The 20263-nt window shown below is 37.7% G+C and overlaps 1 protein-coding gene and 1 long non-coding RNA gene across 2 annotated transcripts in view; both read right to left on the bottom strand.

Moving 5' to 3' along the window:
* Positions 1-20263, bottom strand: part of LOC5577501 — an 833563-nt gene that overhangs the window by 211261 nt on the left and 602039 nt on the right. The window lies entirely within an intron of this gene.
* On the bottom strand, positions 8107-9070 carry LOC110679853. The gene is made up of 2 exons (XR_002502755.1): positions 8799-9070; positions 8107-8738 (listed from the first exon to the last, which is right to left on the bottom strand). It is a non-coding gene; the product is annotated as an uncharacterized LOC110679853 (long non-coding RNA).

The raw sequence follows: 20263 nt of genomic DNA, 5'->3' as shown, positions 1-20263 counted from the left end.
ATGAAAACATTTACAAGATGTTCACTGAGAATTCCATAGAATCCAGGTCGTATTTTCTAAAATCCTGACACGGTGTCATAATTTCGATTATCATCAAAGCTGGATGTACTTCTGATATTTTTCTTCGAGGATGAGTAACCCGACAAAACATTGACATCCTGAAAATTTTAAAATATTCTGTCGTACTAAATAGGATCTCTTCAACTTTAAGAAGTATTTTGCATACTAAATTAAAGAAATGTATGGGAAAATTTTCGCCGACAGGATATTTTTTAGCCTTCCAGTTACAATATATTAGTGCCAGAGCACGGTTTCAAAATATTTGTAAGTGGGTAGCTTACAAAACTTTATACATGCTTCTTTTATTTTATCTTATTTACAAAATGTTGAACGGAATCCTTGCAATATTTTATAAATGTCTGTTCATAATTCTCATTGAATCCATGACAAGAATTCTTGAAGGAATTACACCAACGATTCTTCCAGGAGTTCCACCTGGGGTTCCTTCGCGCATTCTATCAGATTACCTGAGATTCTTCCTGAAATTTCACTTGTTGACATGAGGTCCAATCTTTCTACAAGGAATATATTGTTTTCAAAAACTCTCAGAAATATCTCCAAGAATTTTATTAGACTCCTCCAGAAATTGCTGTAGAGGTTCTTCAAAATTTTATTAGGGATTCCTCCAGGAATGTTCAAAGGAATCTCTGGAAAAATTCGTGGAGGAATACCTGGAAAAAAAAATCCCAAAAAAATCCTAGAGGAATGCCTGATAAAATTCCTACAGAACACTCTGGTGGAATTCCTTATTAAATTCCTTTAAGAAAACCGAATCAAATTATCTAATAGTGTCTGGCGTATTTCCTGAAGAAATTTATGAAGCAATTCCTGTTGGTGTTTTTTTTTTTTTTTTTTTTTTTTTTTTTTTTTTGTATGGTATTCAGTTGGAGCTGCCTGACAGCTTAACTTGTCAAGGCTGAACCCTCGGTCTGGCTTTTGCCAAGTTTCCCCTCTACCAGGACCAATACTCAGACGGACTAGGCAATGGCGCCCACATGAACTGTTTTTTATAAGTATTGTGACGTGGTAGTTTTTGAAAAATACCCATATTCCCTTGCTTCTGAGAAAAGAAGCATTGTGAAAATCAGCAGCTCCATCAGAATTTGTTTGAAATAGTAGTGTAGTAGTGTCATTATTAATACTGTCTAGTCGAAATGGTTTTGAATAATTTGTCATTCAAGTGCTATTCTGATTACTATTGTCTTTTACGTAAGAATAGAGTCTTAAATGTCAAGTGTCGTCAAGTCTTAACAAAATTAAGCTGTTTAGTAGTAGTTTTAGTTAATTTCATTTTTTGTTGTTAAAAGTATTTATTGATCATTACGTTCATATATCCTTAAAGAAAAAAGTCGCTTTCCTTGTCTGTTCAACAATTTTTCGAAACTAGCAAGTGTACCCTAATGATCGATCACAGCGTCTTACTTTCCATAGTCATTTTTATAGTGAATATTGAAGAGTAAAGTTACCTTAGGCTTCTATTACAGACTCCTACAAGATTCACTTTTCGGTGGCAAATGCAATGCTTCACAACGCCTACTTTCTACTTGTAAATTTTGCGAAAATGAAGCTGGAATTAGATTATTTATACCGCTGTTACAAAAGAGGTATTTCTTATTATGGCAATGTAAAAACCATATTTAAATAAGATTGTCACCACTTATTTCTACTCAGTGAATCTACTAGTCATTTTCCTAAGAGTTCCTAAGTATTCCCTACGTCGTATATGATAACGATGTATCTAGCTAGCTAATAGTAAGAGTGGCTACGGATCATTCTGGCTAGCAAAAGGCAAACTGAACGTCACCAATAGTATAAATGTCCACTTCGAATAGATTAATTATTTGAAATGGGCATCAATTCTATCAATGACGCAGAATGTCCGTTGGATCACATCCGAGATATTATTGCGTCTATGCCATATGAATTATGACGCGGCTTTAAGCAAAAAAATGCCAAAATGTGATACCACCACTACAGGTTACGCCTTTGGTTTCCATCATATGGGCTAATGGATTATGCCCTCCCATCGCGGCAAGGTCGCATAACCAAGGGGAGGGAAGCAATTCCTGGTGGTGTTCTTCGAGGAATATATGGAGGAATTTCAAAAGAATATTTCGATAGAATTCCAGAGGAAATCATTGGAGAAACTCCTGAATGAATACTTGCCGTATATCGAGAAAAAAAAGTTATCACGATTTGATTTTTTTTTTGCAGTAAAAAATGAAGCTGCTGGTTAAGGAATTGCTTAGAATGTTTGTTCATATTGAAATTTGTATGGATTATCTTAATAAATTTTTAGATAAATTATGAGAGAAATCCCAGGAAGAATTTTCTGTATTACTTCCTGAAGAGAGAGTATTGTATACAAAATGTTGAAGAAATTGCAAAGGAATCCCTTGAAAAATTCCACGAAGAATCTTTACGGAAACCCGTGGAACATTTCTGAGATTTTTAGATGCCTTTAAAAATTCTTAGATGATTAATTAGATAATTTCATGGGATTAATTGTTGCTCTCAAATCTGCAGTAATGTTGCGTGGTAGAAATTTCTAGAACAATCCCCAATTTTGGGAATTTAATTCCCGAAAGTAATAATTCATTATTACTTCAGAAAATTTGGCTAACTTTTTTAGGGACTTCATAATAATAATGGGGGCCTTTTTTAGCCGTGTGATTATAGTCCGCGGCTGCAAAGCAAAGCCATGCTGAAGGTTTTTGGGTTCGATTCTCAGTCGGTCCAGGATCTTTTTATAATGGAAATTTCCTTGACTTCCCTGGGCATAGAGTTTCATCGTACCTGTAACACAATACACGAATGCGAAAATGGCCACTTTGGCAAAGAAAGCTCTCAGTTAATAACTGTGAAAGTGCTCATAAGAACACTACGCTGAGAAGCAGGCTCTGTCCCAGTAAAGACGTAATGCCAAGAAAAAAAAGATAATAATTCTTCCAAATCTTTAGATGAGGTTTGAATCTTTGAAAAGTATGTGGAATATTCCTCAATAAGTTATCTGAATTATGATACTATGACATTTTTTTAAATAGAGCCTCTGGAGATATACGACGAAGAACGAGAAATTTCAAGATTAATACTGGAAGAAATACTTGAAAAAAAAAAATAAGTTAGTCTAATGTAATAAAAAAAATGTAATAAATGAAAAAATTAAACCTTTGGACGATCAATTTTTAGAACGTATGCTCAAATTATTTATTTTTAAAACCCAGAGGCAAAGAGGGCAACCATTGGTAAATTCAATTTTTCTTCAATTCAATATGCAATACCATAAGTGCTCCAGTAGCCGCTCATGCCTCTATAACTGCTCACTAAGGCAAAAACGGTTTTTTTTTTTTTCAATATTTTTCGCATGGATATCTTCTTCTAATGAAGTCGCTTGACATTATTTGTATTTGTTAAAATAATTCTTTATATTTAAAACAACAATGTAACATACTTACTATCATATATAAACATAACGGGTTCAAAAGTAAATAAACAAAAATTACATTGCAAACATTAAAAAATGACTAAACGAAAAAAATATTTTTCAGTTAAGCTTCAGCTCTCTTACATTATAATTTTTGGCTGTCAATGGTTTCTCATTGATACGCATTGTATAATTTGTATCTGTCGATTGTGTTTCAGTATAAAATTCATGAATCCATTCTCAAATCGGAGTTGTAAATGCATCAAATATTTTATTTTACTAGAAATGGAAGCAAAAGGCGAGAAACATAAATAACGGCTCAATTTTATGAATACAAGCTAACCAACAGAAGTAATGAAGTTAAAGGAAATAGTCCAAGCATTGCTAAACGTATTTGAATTATTTAGAAATAATTGTCTAATTTCAATAAGGGGGTGTTCATTTTGCCCCGACTTCAGTCCCATCTGCATTCGTCGAAATTGATTTGAGTTCAGTTTTCAACATACAGTAATACCTCGATATAACGTGACCTCTTTATAACGTAACTCGATATAACGTAATTTTTACCTCGATATAACGTAACTTTTTTTTGACCCCATTTATTTTTACAATTTTTATTAAAAACATGGTTTATGAACTGCTATAAACATTTTTTAAGATTCAAACACCTATCACTGAATATAGTCATAAATCGATATCGAAATTTTTCGACGGATTCTGAGGATGCCTCCAGATATTCCGCTAATAAATGCTCCATGGGCTTATCTTAAACTCTCCTGGTATTCATGTATAAAACTTAAAACCTATTCCTAAAATAATTCCGACAAGGATATTCCAGAATTTCCACAAGTTAACCCTCCTGATATTCATGTGTAATTTCTCCAGGATACAAAGTGGATTCAACTATGAATTCCTCAAACAATTCCACATATGATACCTTATATTTTTCCGGTGTCTAGAAATTTATAAATTATTTCAGCATTTTTTCATGAATTCTTCCAGCGGCCCTTTTAAAGAACAATCCAGTTATAATGCTCTACAAATTATTTAAAAAACCATATATGTATTCGTCCAAAAACCTGAAGAACAATTTTCTGGGCATTTCTCCACCAATTCAATTATGATTTTCTGCAGAAATTTTTACAAATATTTATGCAGAAACCATTCTATATTCTACTTTAGGTTCTTCAAGGATTCTATGTGAAATGAAATCTTTCATTGAATTTCATTTCAATTTCACTGATTTCATCACGAATTTCGAAAGATTCCAAAGATTCTTTTTCATTTGGTTCTTCAAGTAATTCTTGAAGACGATAAGTCTAGAAATTTTTCTATGCATAGTTTTTATTACAAAAATATATTCAGGGATTTCAAAAACTGAGCATCCTCCTCCTGAGATCCCCCCGAAATTTCTCCTAAAATACTACCGAAAATTCCACAACGTATTCGTTCAGAAACTTTTGCATGAAAAATTACTCGAAGATAATTCTTGTTTTTGATAGTTTTCTAGTGATTTCTTCATGAATTCTAAAAAAAAACATTTTTTAAAGAATTCTTGGGACATTTATTCTAAAATTCTGTCCATAAATTACAAAAAGATTTGCTTTAGGAGTTTTACCACGAGTTCCTCATAACAAAATTCTTGAAATTCCATAACTGCTTGCTAGAAATGTTCATGGTTTGCTCAACATTAACATTTTTAAAGATTTCTGAAAGATCTCATCTATGAATTTCTTTTATAGTTTATCCGAGTGTTCAAGGATTCCTTAAACGTTTTTTCCTGAATACATTTCATTAGGGATTACTGCAATAAAAGGTAAAAGTAAAAAATAAAACAAAAAGAAAAATATAAAAAATATATACGAAAAAATAAGTTAAAAACATATGTGAGATAAACTGAAAATGCCTGCTAGTTCAATAATATCAGTGTTAGACCCATTTTCTCACCAAACAATACATGATGAACGAAATTCAGAAAAAAAATATTTTGCTTCGATATAACGTAATGAAAATAAAAATCGAGTTACGTTATATCGAGGTATTACTGTATCTTCAAATGACCTTTCAGCTAAATCAGTAAGATAGCATGATTTGCTCAGAAAAATAGAAAAAAAAACACCAAGTCGAATTGTCCCATAATGAAAACTTAACCGCATAACAGTCCCACTACCGGGGCAGAAATCGTATGTATGTATGTAATGTAACACAAAAGTGAATCATGTTTTGGCCATCTTTATATTTTTCACGGAAATATATCAGAGTGAAAAGCAAATTTTGAACATGTTCCAATCTCCTGGAATTTTTTGATTATTTCTATGGAATACAAGTTTGAAAATTTTACAACCGATCTTCTCATCACCTACTTTTTACGGATGGGACTGAATTGCGATTCACGGCAGTACAGTACTGTGAACATTTTTGACGATTTTTGTATACTAAAATACTCTCCAAAACGTTTGCAGTGTTGACTACGATTCTGAAATTTGGTCAAAATATTTTTAGAGGACAAAAATCTTATTTTTTTCTGGACATTTGTTCAAATAAAATTCAATATTCTTACAAGCAATGATAATTTACCCTTAACTTGAAATTCTTACCACTTCTAATAACTTTTATCAAGGAGAATAGTTAGATGAATCTGAATTCATAATTTATGACGTTATTTTAATAAAATTAATTCAGTCTCAAAATTAAGGGGTGCTCATCTTGCCCCGTCTTCTACTATGTTACAAAATAGTCTTTAAGGGGCAGGATCCGTCATTGATTTCGGAATTTTCAAAAGCAGTTTTTTAGTTCAAAATCAAGACAATTTACAGGAAAATGTGTTCACTGTATTCTATTCCCCAACCAAAACACAGTGAACACATTTTCATCGAATAATTTTTAGTTTTGAATAGAAAAACTACTTTTGAAGTTTCGATGATGACGATGATAACGATGACGGAGCGTTGATCGTTAAGCCGACAATGAAGCATTTCAATAATGTTATATTAGACTGGCCCTTAAGGAGAAGATGAATCGAAGCCAAACCTCAAATTTTCAAGAGCACAAATCTGGAGAACCGAACACCCGATTGGGCTGAAAACTTAATCGATTGGTCATCACCAGCTAGTGGCCAATCGATAAAGATTTTAGCTCAAACGGATGGTTGGTTCTCCAGATTTGTGCTCTTGAAAATTTGAGGTGTGGCTTCGATTCATCTTCACCTTAAACAAAAAAGTTGTAAATCTCAACGGGGCACCCCCTAGATATGTGGGTAAGCAAAAAGCTCTCCCAAAATTTTAACTCGATTGTTTGCTCCCCCAGCTGGCGCATTGAGTTCGAAGTTTGTTCGTTTTAAATATATTGAAAATTGATCCTATGTCACTGCTTTGTTCCGTATACTCGTAAATCACGTTCAATTGAGCCCAGAATGACAAATTCACTAGTTGATACCCTAATGAACATAGTTGCAGAAGGTTGTATCTGGAATTAGGCGCATTTTTATTACCCTTTCAGTTGTTGAAAGTTAGGCTTAGATCAGCACTCCCGTACAATCACATACATGCATGCATCTTGTACCGCAGCTCGTCCAGCGTCATAGGTGGCTATGATGCGCTTAGTGGCTACCATCCCGCTATGTTGAAGAAATACTAAGCATTATTGCAAATCTACTTCAGATAGTTAAAACACCAACTTTCTAAATTTTAATCATCATACAACCTTCTACAATATTGTTCCCTATGGTATCAAGTAGTGTTTTTGACATTCTGGGTCCAAACAATTTTTCTGACCCAAATAGGAGATGAAATGCTGTTTCCCATATGTTTGAGCTGGGAATCCCATATTAACTTCAATTCAAATGCGCCAGCTCATGGAACGACCAAATGAGCTGATAATTTCAGGAAGTCTTCCTCTAACCCTAAGGAATAATCCTGGGGGTGCCCCGTGAAATTATACAACTTTTTTTTTCTCCCATGCTGAGCTGGGCCAGTCTAATGGTATATAAATGGATTTAAATATCAAGGTGACCTCAACTTGTCCCTTCTACAGTATTGTACAGTCAAGAATCGCAAGTCAGTCCCATCTGCGTTTTCGTCAAAATTGAGTTGAGCTCATTTTTCAAATTATCTTCAAATGCACTTTCAGCTGCACTAATGAGATAATATGATTTGTTCGGAAAAATTAGGAAAAATAGCAATTCCATAATAAAAAGTAACCATATATAAGTATCACTAAAGATTTCCGCAAAAATGAACTGTTTTTGATATAATAGTAAAAAGCACATTATGAAAGTTTCATCAAAACTGAACACGTTCCAATTCTCTGGAATTTATGGACTATTCGTATGGAAAACTTCACAAACTCAAACTCAATGCCTACTTTTTACAGATGGGACTGACCTGCGATTCACGGCAGTGTACGTTGATTATATGTAATGTATCGCTTAAGGAACTTAGCGATACATTATATACTTTTAAAGAAAAATAAAGAAACAATTAAAACAACTCGTATCCCTCAAGTAGCTACACGTTTGTCATCTAATAAAATCATTTATGTCACCAACAAATATTAATTGCGCTTCAATATCACACTGATCTATCTTGCCCCTTCTTTCTTTAAAATCTCATTTCAATTATTGATGGATTCTGAGCAATTTATTGATCGTATCTCTTTGTACATGCAAATTTCATATTTATTGAAAATTGATTTTAATGTTATTTGATCGTTCCTACCTTTTGGAACCATCCACGCTTGGGGTATTGAACTTCAACGACCACAGGAAATCGTTTTCCTTGCAAAATGGGAGTCCGGAAGTGCAGATTTGATACACCAGATTCACGACGCCGGTCCTTGTAGCCGTTGAGCAACTTACGCTAAAACACAAACTTGTCGGTGATCGAAATGTGGCTTTTTTTCGATACTTGACGAATCTGCGCTTGTATATCAGGTGGTGGACCGATTTCAGCGTCGTATATCCGTAGGTGATGTACGGCTCGGCAATGCGCAACCTGTGCTTGGTGACATCATATAACTTGATGAATGTGGTGTTATTGAGCTGGTGCGGTCGGAACAACTGCGGCACCTTTCGAACCTCGTAAATGTTGCTGACCTTCTCGATTTCGTGGTCCTTCCGGTCCGTCTGCGGGTCTTTTTGGCATACTTTGCCGAGCGAAGAAGACCCTTTCGTTAACAAACCAACTTGACAGCCAGTGTCCAGATGACGATGCCAGTCCAAGCTCCCGGAGCGGGTGATCATCTTGACTTTGGTTACCTTCAGTTGAATTTTTATAGTTCAGTATCGAATTTTCATAGTAGGTATTATTATACTAACCTTTTAACTGCAAACCTGAGACTGCAAACTATTGGCAGAAAACAAAGGAAACAGCAGAAATCACTCACGTAAGTAATATCAACATCCTCTGTTTTGTTTTTCTTTTTTCCTTTGACGTTTATTTTCATAGCTACACTAGTGTGCGTGTAATCAAAATCAAGCACGTAGCCACATTTTGGTTAATGTCGGATTTTCTTTAGTGTGGCAAAATCGGCGCACTAAAGTTAATACCGGGATTAAAATCGAGGATAATATCGATTGATGCTTAGCAAAATCGAGGATAATACTTCATTGGCGTATTAACCTCGATGGAGCTTATCACCATGAATCAACAATTTCATGCCACAATATTCGATTCGTGGCCGCATCTCTCCATTTTCTGTTCTGCCCCACGTTCGCCAAATCGATGCGCACTTTATTCGCTCACCTAGCTCGTTGCGCTCTACGCCTTCTTGTTCCAACCGGATCCGAAGCAAACACCATATTTGCAGGGTTGCTGTCCGGCATTCTTGCAACATGTCCTGCCCATCATATCCTTCCAGCTTTGGTCACCTTCTGGAAACTGGTTTCGCCGTAGAGTTGGGCGAGCTCGTGGTTCATCCTTCGCCGCCACACACCGTTTCCCTGCACATCGCCAAAGATAGTCCTAAGCATCCGGCGTTCGAAGACTCCAAGTGCTTGCAAGTCCTCCTCGAGCAATGTCCTCGTTTTATGCCCGTAGATGACTACTGGCATTATGAGCGTTTTGTACATGGTACATTTGGAGCGGGTGAGAATCGTTTTTAACCGCAGCTTCTTATGAAGGCCATTGTATGCCCGACTTCCACTGATGATGCGCCTCCGTTTTTCACGGCTAACGTTATTGTCAGCCGCAGTAAGGATCCAAGGTAGACGAACTCGTCGACAACCTCCAACGTATTCCCTTCTATCGTAACACCCACCAACTAGCATGTACTTTGTCTTGGACGCATTCACCACCAGTCCAACTTTTGCTGCCTCGCATTTCAGGCGAGTGTACAGGTCTGCCACCTTTTCAAATGTTCGGCCGACAATGTCCATATCATCTGCGAAGCAAACAAACAGAATTGACTGGTTCTCGTAAAAATCGTACCCCGGCTGTTGAGCCCGGCTCTCCGCATAACACCTTCTAGCGCAATATTGAACAACAGGCACGAAAGTCCATCACCTCGTCGTAGTCCCTGGCGGGTTCCAAATGAACTGGAATGTTCGCCTGAAACCTTAACACTTCAGTCGTGGTGAAAAAACCTCGCTTATCGTACACAGCATCAGCGTGGTGGTTCTGACGGTGGAAAACCGCGCGACGACTGAAGGGTTAAGACAATTTAGCACACCTTCTAGCGTCGCTCTTATCAGTCTCGTGAGCTTCCCGGGAAAGCTGTTTTCACCCATGACTTTCTATAGCTCTACGCGGTCGATACTATCGTTGAAATCGATGAAAAGGTAATGCGTTGGGACCTGATATTCACGACATTTTTGGAGGATTTATCTTACAGTAAATATCTGGTCCGTTGTCGATCGGCCGTCAACGAAGCCGACTTGATAACTTCCCACGGTCTCGCTTACAACAGGTGACAGACGACGGAAGATGATCTAGGATAATACATTGTAGGCCAGCAGGAACAACAGCAGGAAAATGGCCAGCCTCTCCGGACCCATCTTTATGAGTTAAGCTCCGCTAAAATCATTACCAGCAGCTTTATTGTTCTTGAGCTGGTGAATGGCATCCTTAACCTCCTTCAGAGTGGGAGCTGGTTGGTTTCCAGCCTCCGCAGTGCTAACGAAGGCATTCCCTCCGTTGTCCTGCCTGTACTCTCAGCGCCATTCAGGTGCTCGTCGAAATACTGCTTCCACCTTTCGATCACCACACGTCTGTCCGTCAAAATGCTCCCATCCTTATCCCTGCACATCTCAGCTCTCGGCACGAAGCCGTTCCAGGCGGGGTTTTTTCTCCCGAAAGGTGCGGGTCTGCTGTTGCCGTTACCTTCTATAACACTCCACGTTCTGCCGGGTCCCTTGCTACAGCATGACCGCCCACGCTGCATTCTTCTCCTCCAGAATCTGCCTACATTCCTCGTCGACCCAATCGTTCCGTCGACTCCGTCCCACGTACTCGACGTTGCTCTCTTGCATTGTTGATGGCTGCCTTCACGGTTCTCCAGCAGTCCTCAAGAGGGGCTTCGTCCAGCTCACCCTCTTCCGGTAATGCAGCTTCGAGGTGCTGCGCATATGCCGCTGCGATATCCGGTTGCTTGAGCCGCTCTAGTTCAAACCAGGGCGGCCGTCAGTACCGTCCGGTGTTAACGACGGAGAGTTTTGGGCGCAGTTTAACCATCACTAGATAGTAGTCAATGTCGATGCTAGCGCCACGATAGGTTCTGAAGTCGATAATGTCGGAGAAGTGCCATCCATCAATCAGAACGTAGTCGATTTGTGATTCTGTCTGCTGTGGTGATCTCCAGGTGTATCGGTATGGAAGGCTGTGCTGGAAGTAGGTACTACGAATGAACATATTCTTGGAGGCGGCGAAATCAATTAGTCGTAACTCGTTTTCGTTCGTCAGCCGGTGAGCGCTGAACTTTCCAATAGTCGGTCTGAACTCCTCCTCCTGGCCAACCTGAGCGTTTAGATCTTCTATGATGATTTTGACGTCGTGGCTTAGACAACTGTCGTACGCGCGTTCGAGCTGCGCATTAAAAGCGTCTTTGTCATCATCAGTGCTGCCGGATAAAAGCTGTGCACGTTTATTATACTGAAGTTGAAAAGCCGGCCTTTGAGCCTCAACTTGCACATGCTTTCATTGATTGGCCACCACCCGATCACGGGCCTCTGCATATCACCCATCACTATAAAAGCTGTTCCCAGCTCGTATGTGTTTTGCCGCAGCTCTGGTAGATGGTATGGTTGCCTCTAAACGTTCGTTCCATTGATCCCTTCCAACACACTTCCCACAACGCTACACGATGTCAAATCCGTGGTCCTTCAGCATAGCTAGGGCCATAGTACACAGTTTAGCTTAGAGTCCTTCTCTGGCATTCGGACGATGATCAGCCGCCCCTGACATGGGGAACAGACGCTGTTGTGAGCCGCTCCTAACATGGAGTACAGACGCTCCAGGTTTGCCGAAGCAACCCCCCTCCTTCCCTGTCAGCATACGACCAAATCTCCCACCGGGGTTGGTTACCCGATCTTCCCTAAGGTTACTCGTACCCCGGCCAGTACCGCGAGGAGGTAGGGATAGGAGTTGCTGGGCAGCAGGCTTAGGACCGCACAGAGGGGTCTATTTTGTTCCTTCGGGTACACGAGGTACCAATGGTACGCAATGCCCAGCCATTTACCCACCTTATCCGTTAATGAAGAGACGTAATAGGAGTTGCCTGCGGCGGCAGGGGTTTTCCATGTGATTTGAAACAATTAGAACGGTTAGAGGAAAATTTGAAGGCGATGAGCTGAAACTGCCTGCTACAATATCGGCATAGGATGTTCCTTGGGTAAATTAGCTTGTGAATGAGCATGATTACAATTTACCTGATGGGTATGATTCTTAGGCAAACGATCATTAACTGGAAAATGAGCATTGTTTGAAATTCTGCCAAGGGAATTTCCAAAAAAAACATTACCATTCATCTGCCTGGTACGAGCCTCGATCATTCGTTTACATGAAGGGCAATCCCAAAAGTTTGACTTTTGGTTGCACCCGCAATTTGCACATACAAACTTTTTGGTATCTCAATGTTTTGTTCCATGACCCCACTCTTGGCACCAACGGCACTGAGTGGGGTTCTGGAATTTTCTCCAGGTTTCTGGAAATGTTCCCATGTTAAACGGACATCGAACATAAGTCTTGGTTTTTCTAAAGCTTAATATTATTTAGATCTTTTTTGTTGAATAAAACTAAATAATATTCCTGAGAAAGCCCTTTCCGAGCAATGCCAGATCGGGTTCTCTTTTTCATAATGATTACTTGGACTGGGGAAAATCCAAGTAAATCGTTTATTCCATTTTTGATCTCTTCAGGTGACTTATAGTCACTTGAGAGACCTTTCATGACTACCTTGAACAAACTTCAGTTTTTTCATAATGAGTAAAAAAATATACCTTCCTTTTTAAGATGTTTGAGAAAAAGTTCGTGATCTTCAAGGGTTTTCGAAAAAAATCGACAGTCTCCTTTTTTGCGATTTGGAAGTGTTTCCCCTAATGGAGTTCAAGATATCCTGCCTAAATCCTCCGAATTCGTAACAACTGATCACGATTGGCGGCACTCTTTGTTTTTTCACTTGAATCAAAGAGCCTAAGCTAGAGGCTGTTTCAATATGGTGTTCAGATAATTTGTCTAAAGCATCAAACTGATTGCTCATTCGATGCAATTATCAACATTCATCATTTCACCCATTTTTGCCACGTTTAGTGGCAGTTTTGAATCTCGCTTTTTTTGGAGGAAGTTGTGAATTCTTAGATACCATCTTTCTTCTGTGTGGTTGCAAGCATGTTAGCGATTTTTATCGATGTTAAAACTTAATACACAAAATCCTTGAATTTAAAAAAAAATATTGTTCATTGTCCAAAGCAAGCGAAAAATGATTTTAAGATCGAAAATAATTATCGAGTATTATGAAGTAGCCAAGTCAAAAATATGCAATCCAAATCGTCAAGACAGAGTACCTTCCCACCAAAAGAAAATATATTGCTTATATAGGACACACACATATCGTGCCGATCGATTCGCATCAATGGAGTCGCACACCCGCAGTGCACTCTTCGTTCCAAATCCACCACTATGGGTGCAATGCGTGCAGCTACAGGAGTGAGCTCTATTTCTTCCGTGCACCGTCAGGAAAACGCTATCGAAAATGGACAACATTTCTAACGTTTTACGTTTACATAAGTAAAACACATAATGTTGAAATCCATTTGAAAATGGTCTTACAATTAGTTCAATCATGTGAACCTTATATTTGTTTTTATTCTGAACCTAAAGTGTTTAGTTATTATACAGGTATTGTGTCGTTATTTTTTTCACAAATATTTTTCGAAACATTTTGTTTCCTGATATTGAAAAACACTACGTGGACTACTAAGAGGAACAATAAAATTCAATCAAATCAAAATTTATCTAGATAAGTTCTCACTTTTTTCGTTACACCTTAACAAAAATCGAACATTTTTAACTAACAAAAGCAGTATTCTGCAGCACAGTGAATCACGAACACCTCCGGCAATGCCGATAACGACAATGCCTGTCGCGCCGTCATGCTACGGTATGCGTCATATTGTTTATTGATAGACGAACATTGGAACCAAAACCCTCTGCACGCGCTAAATTCCATTGGCATGCAATTTTAATAGCATGCGTTGATCACTTTGGTCTAAAATGTTGGGTCTTGCGTCAAAATTCGAGTATCAAAAATATGAATGGCTCTCGCAAATTGAGTCTATTCTCATATTATATAAAACTCCGTTTGCATTTAAGGTGAAGATGAATCGAAGCCAAAGTTCAAAAGCACGGATCTGGAGAACCAAACATCTGTTTGAGTTGGAAACCTAATCCATTGGTCACCACCAGTCAGTGACCAATCGATTAAGGTTTCAGCTTAAAAGGGTGTTTGGTTCTCCAGATCCGTGCTCTTGAAAATTTGAAGTTAAGCTTCAATTCATCTTCACCTTAAAACTCGCAGAATTTTGGCCCCTACAGCACAGCGGTTGTCGGCTTCGGCGGTCTTTGAACGTGGCTCGAATTTCACAAAACTCGTTACCGTTGTTGCGCTCCCAGTCGTACTGCTGCCAAACTGGCTGCTCTCATCAAATCATGCATTATATTTCAATTTGTTTGGGCTTTGTTCTTACCTTCCCGCCAGCGACCGACTGTGCCAAGTGCTGCGCTTATCTGCGACTGGGGACCCGACCAGTCGGTAGAAACAAGTTTAGAACAGAATGTTTCTCTGATAGGATTATTAACGTTTGTAGCTAAATAACTAAAGTTCAAACAAAAATTGCACCAAATAAAACAAGAGTATAGCAAATCTTATTATAACTATAACAAAATTACTACATATTGTGTTTCAATGATGGTGCAAAACTACAAATTTAGTGCAAATTTAAATACTGTCCATCACTTCAGATGTAACTTTCAACAAACTCTCGAATGCAATGTAAAAAATAAAAGAAATTTAGTTAAGAATCTGTTAAAAAAAAAACATATAACAAGCTAAGAACAAAGCCCTTTTGATAATAAAACTATATCAACTTTTTATATTTTTAACTGATGTTTGTTTAAAATGTTCAATAAATAATCCTGTTATGTAATTCCGGTCGGGGACGGCTGGCGACAGGAAAAAAGGGGAGTTAATCGGAAAAAGGGTTCGAATTTTGGCGTTTGTCGAAGCCGAAGCCGGCAGCAGCTGCAACCAGCAGCCCCGAACGACGACAGAATGCCGACAGAAGGAGGATGCCGATACGATGCACATTATGCGCCTGATTAAATTTTCGCCGGTTGCATTATCGCTATGAATAGACACACGCATTGGCACACTGCATAAATCATGGTAAAATGAAAGTTTCTGTTTGTTGGGCGACTGTAGTGATTGTTCGCTGAATGTTAGTTTCAGATTTTTAAGAATTAATTTATTTGTTTTCATAGGTTTTTACAATTATAAAATAAGACAATATTTTTCTTCGTTTCGCGAAAAGTTTCCACCGAATGGAGCGGGAATCAAACCCACGCTCCGTGGCATTTCGAATCCGTCCAAAAGACTGACGCACAGTGGGATGAAACTGATAATTGACGGTCAAAACCTCTTAGAGGCGTTTTAGGTCATAGGTGTCTTCGGGACATTGTTTTGAATTAGCATCCCGAGTAATAAAATGAAATCATTTTTAAATTATACTAAAAAGAGCACCCGAGAAAAAAATATTTTTTTGAAAAAATATTTTTAGGGCGTTCATCATTTAAGCAAAGTTTTAGATCTATTTATTTTCAACAACTTTGCTGAACGTACTTGATAGTTTTGACTTCGTTTTCACGGTTAAATTTTTAAATTTAACCTATTTTATAATAAATATCAGTTTTTTGACCATTTCTATGCTTAATGAGCAATTTATGAACATAACATGCTCAACAACATTTTATATATTATAAAAATACACAACTTTGCCGAACATACCAAAGCTCTAAAATCGTCACATCGAAAGATATATTGAATTTATGTTAATTTTTTTATGATTTTCGACCATTTTTCTAGGCAAGTTTCTCCTGAATCGGCACTTTTCGGCAGCCATATTTAGTATACTTTGATGCCTTATTATATTAGTTGAAGCCCCATGGCAATAGAATGATCGGGTCTCGCAGGGCACATTGATTTCAACCATTTTTTGACGAGCTTGGAATTTCGATTTTAAATAATTTTTTGACCTCTTTCTGCTCACAGTGCAATCAATAAACGTCTTCGGTACATTGTTTTGAATTAGCATCTCGAGCAATAAAAAAAATTGAATTATACTAAATAGAGCAACCGAGAAATTTTTTTTTTTTTGTAAAAAAAAGATTTAGGGCGATTATTATTTTAGCAAAGTTTTAGAGCTATTTATTTTCAACAACTTTGCTGAACATACGTGATATTTTTGACTTCGTTTTCACGGTTAATTTTTTAAATTTAACCTATTTTACCATAGATATCAGTTTTTTGATCATCTCTATGCTGAATGTGCAATTTATGAACAAGACGTGTTGTACAACATTTTATATATCACAAAAATACATCAAATTGCCAACCATACCAAAGCTGTGAAATCATCACATCGGAAGATATAATAAAATTTATATAGTTTTTAGCCATTTTTTGAAACCAGTTTATACTGAATCGGCACTTTTCGGCAGCCATAATTAGTATACTTTGATGCCTCATTATATCGGGTCTCACAGGGCACATTGATTTCAACCATTTTTGACAAGCATGGAATAATATTTAGACATCAAATAGTTTTTTAATCTTTTGTGTACTCGCAGTGCCATCAATAAACTTGGGATATTCTGTTATTATTTAAATCATAAAACATAGTTGAAGACATTTGTGTAAGCTGGCAAGCTGTAAAAGTATTGCATCGAAAGACATGTTTTTTTTTTTTAATAAATACTATTTTTGAGAATTTACTAGGTAGGTTTCTCATGTAACATGAGTTCGGGCATAAGTTCACTTTTGCTGGCACAACAACCTAATGGTTCAAAAATTAGAGAAATTGGACTTAAAAGGCGAAATTTTGTTTTACTCTCTATTATTATTTGCTTTTTATCATAAAACACATATTATTATTATTTGTTCTTAAATTTTTCACGCATTGTGACCTGAGAGAGAGGAGACAGCTCACTGACAACTGGCTTGTTTTCTAGGCTTCTTTGATTTCTTCTTCTCATGTTTGGGTTGTGCATAATGGTTCGGAGAGCACAAGATGGGTCAAAACTATTATTACATACCATTTGTTATCAAAAAGATCACAAAATTAAAAAAAAAATCGATAGCAATTTTAGTTTAATCGACAATAATTCAATAATCAACGATTTTATATGCGACAGCACAGGAAAACATTCTGAATTTTCAATCACATCCAGTTTTAGTTTGGCCAACTTTTGACGGTTTTTCACGTTCTGCCTTTCGAATGTGCGGTTTTCCAGTGACAGTTGATGACAGGTTCCCTTGACAATCTCTGTCAGATTGTGACCGAAACCGAATTATCGTCGGCTACTAAGATTTGTTGCTGAAATTGAGCTGTTTCAGCGTGACAAAGCTGTCCAGGCTGTCTTGGTAGTGTCATTCTCAAAACACACCCAAGCCGTTCCCATAGGGAACGTTAGCCACAAGGAAGTGACGTTTCAAGTAATACTGTTTCATATGGTATGCCCTCTTCAACATCTAATCCAATTTCTCTCGCCGTTCCCTTACGGTACCTATCCATCTAGTATTCATTGCTTTCTTCTCCATGCTCCCTCTTACTTCGAGCAAAATAGACCGATATGCCGATAAACAATTTCAAAAATATTTTATTTTGTTATATAATAAATACAGAGTATTCCAAGTTTATTGATTTTACTGTGAGCATACAAAGGTCAAAAAATTATTTAAAATCGAAATTCCAAGCTGGTCAAATAATGGTTGAAATCAATGTGCCCTGTGAGACCCGATCATTCTATTGCCATGGGGTTTTAACTAATATAATAAGGCATCAAAGTATACTATATATGGCTGCCGAAAAGTGCCGATTTAGGAGAAACTTGCCTAGAAAAAATGGTCGAAAATCATAAAAAATTTAACATAAATTCAATATATCTTTCGATGTGACGATTTTAGAGCTTTGGAATGTTCGGCAAAGTTGTGTATTTTTATAATATATAAAATGTTGTTGAACATGTTATGTTCATAAATTGCACATTAAGCATAGAAATGGTAAAAAACAGGTAATTATTATAAAATAGGTTAAATTTAAAAATTTAACCGTGAAAACAAAGTCAAAACTATCAAGTATGTTCAGCAAAGTTGTTGAAAATAAATAGATCTAAAACTTTGCTAAAGTGATGAACGCCCTAAAAATATTTTTTCAAAAAAATATTTTTTTCTCGGGTGCCCTATTCAGCATAATTTAAAAATGATTTTTTATTATTACTCGGGATGCTAATTCAAAACAATGTCCCGAAGACACCTATGACCTAAAACGCCTCTAAGAGGTTTTGACCGTCAATTTTCAGTTTGGTCCCACTGTGTGACGCCATTAACGGCATTCGGGCAAATGTCCAGATACCGAGAGGTTGTTGGTATTCTTCTGCTACATACAGGGTAACTAAATATGCATCGATCTCGTTGTTACTTCCGCAGCTATAAAGCAGAGTCATGTCTGGGTTCCATTTCCGAACGTTCCATAAATTTTAGGTTTCGATTACTTTGATCTATTCTTCCCGCCAGGAGCACCACTGTTGCCTGTCGAATAGTTGGTGGAGCTTACTGAATTTTTCCTGACGTCCAATCAAAATGTAGTCTTTGGCAATATTGTAGCTGGAAGAATTTCATGAGAAGAATGTGTTCACTTTTCCATAAAATATTATGACAAAGAGATAGAGGGCTGAACACAAAAGGATGGCGTTTTCCACAATAATCTCCATATAAACTTCAAATGGCCTGTGCACAGTCAAATTTCTTCCAAATCATTTCAAATTTTCGTAGAACACTTAACTGGGATTTTGGTTCAGTTCCAGTTGGGATGTGATGCCAAGAAAATGATTCCCGGAATTCATTTTATATTACAAAAGCAGTACCGATTGTCATGAAACCGACAATTCCAACTTATAAGCTGAATATCCAGACAAACCCAATAGGAATTCCAGTTTCCCCAGTATTCACTGTGAATACGGCATGTGTTTGTCAATCAACAAAAAAGCTATTCAGGTATAGCTATGGATACTCCCTAACTCAATCCGTGCAGAAGCTCCATTTTGACTATTCTTTCGCACCGATAACAGCTGTGGTGGTGAAAATTGAATCGCGATTGTCGAATGGGAAACTTTTTTCATCACTACTATAGCGCAGTCTGCCGTTCGAAACGAACCACAGTTGTCATTGTCGTCAGTCCACAGTCTCTTGATTACCGTTTGAATTGAGGCTAATTTTAACCGTCTGCTGCCAGGTTCCTTTGCACATAGTTTTTCCTCCGACTACACCGATCCATCCATCAATTGGACACGTTCGTCATTTCCAATTTCCCTCCGGGCGCAGGAGAAAAACGCAGACATCCCACGCCCCATGGAGAAAGAAAAGTCCAAAATCCGCGTCCGAATCGATTTGCGCAACCCAGCAGCATCCAGGTCGTCGACGTCGTTCTGGTCATTGTGTTCGCGGCTGACGATGCTTCTGCCAATATGCAGCATGAATCATGATTCAATTAATCGAACCGACGTGGTTGGAATAATAAGTTGGGCTTTGCTGTTGGCTTTATGTCGGCTCGGATGTCGGTTCTTGGTTCTGATCTGAATCAGTCGAAAGACTGTCATTTTGCTGCTTTTGCTTGCTTTGCTAATTGCGTTAGAGAGCTGCTGGCTACGGTCGGTACCAGCATACTCTGCCTCAGCAGGTTTTGGATTGATGGAATTAGACTTGGAAATCTAGTTCTAATTACGGATAGTCTTACCCGTCACTCTCGAGCCGATCCGCAGCTAAACTTGAGCGCCGAAAAATGAAATTATTGGAGGCGGCTTCAGCCGTTCATCAGCTTAAAAAATTAATGAACATAAAAATTTCACAAAATATGACATTTGAAACTGTGTATGTACTGTTTCAAACATGGCCATTGTTTCAATAAAAACACCAGCAGGATTGATTGTATCTCATGAACTTATGGGGATATCCTTAAAAAGCTTGACAATTAAAAATTACTAGGGAAATGCCTTTGTTCATTCGGTGAATGTTCAA

The sequence above is a fragment of the Aedes aegypti genome, chromosome 1 (assembly GCF_002204515.2).
Source record: "Aedes aegypti strain LVP_AGWG chromosome 1, AaegL5.0 Primary Assembly, whole genome shotgun sequence".
NCBI lineage: Eukaryota > Metazoa > Arthropoda > Insecta > Diptera > Culicidae > Aedes > Aedes aegypti.
The sequence above is the reverse complement of the archived record's forward strand: the minus strand, read 5'-3'. Positions and strand labels throughout refer to the sequence as shown.